Here is a 1,182-nt window from a genome sequence, read left to right on the forward strand (position 1 = left end):
TCGACAAATTAAACAGTAACTTGATGATTGAATTAATTATTTACCGTAGGAGAGTGTGGTAATTGACTTGTGAAACTATTAAATTTGGTCCCATAAGATGATGAAGACTTAAAGAAAGAGTACAAAAATTAAATTGGGCATTGAAATGTTAGCCCTCCAACTATTAAAAACTTCTTTAAATGGAAAAATCTAACCACCACCACAGCCTACAAACCTAGCAACTTGCCTCCTCTATTTTACTACTACTACTACTACTTATAGAAAAGGCTCTATATTTGACTTTAATCTAGACTAAGGGGCCGTTAGGCCATACAAACTTTTCTACTTTTTTTTTCAAAAAATTACTTTTTCCCGAAATCAGTATTTGACCATAAAAATTTTAATTTTCACTTGTAGATGAACTTCGGAAATTTTCGAAAATTCGAAAAACTCTAAAAGTCTATTTTCCAAAATTTTCACTTCAAATCACTCACAAAAATTTAAAAATAACCCAAAATTGTATTTATGTCCAAACACAACTCTAGTTTTCAAATACCATTTTCACTTAAAAAAGATTTCAATTTTTCTGGAATTTTTCAATTCTTATGTCCAAAGGCCCACTAAGTATGGATTTATAACTTGAAAAGGAAGGTGGATACAAATTATGTTGAACGTCCAATTTTTTTATCGCAAAAATAATCTTTCTTATTTTACCTCAGCACACAAAGAATATCTAAAGAAAAGATATTATTGCCTTACTTTAATGCCAAACCAATCCTTGCTGTGCATTTGAACAATATATTCTCCTGTTTTGGCAACCCCCTGTAGTTAATTCTTTTTGGTTGGCTGTGTTTGTTTATGGGCTTTTGATGAAATGATAAAGGAGTCATTCATAGTCATATGTTAAACCTTCTTCAAGGGTTCTGGAATGAGCATGTGATTTTATACTACAAAGTTGCTTTCCCCACTCAAAGATGTTACATCTACCACAAATTCAAAGCCATGTATAAATGGGATGGTTTTGGAAAAAGAGTTGGTGGCTCTACAATATGTCAAAACTCTAAGGGGCTCTCTCATAACATTAAGGATGTGTTTGGTATTTAGAAAATATTTTTCTAAAAAATAAGTAATTTCCTTACTTGCTTTTTAATATTTTAGCAAGTAAGGAAAAAATATTGTCTTGGGATGGCGGATATTTTTTTA

Source organism: Nicotiana tabacum, chromosome 7 (assembly GCF_000715075.1).
Source record: "Nicotiana tabacum cultivar K326 chromosome 7, ASM71507v2, whole genome shotgun sequence".
NCBI lineage: Eukaryota > Viridiplantae > Streptophyta > Magnoliopsida > Solanales > Solanaceae > Nicotiana > Nicotiana tabacum.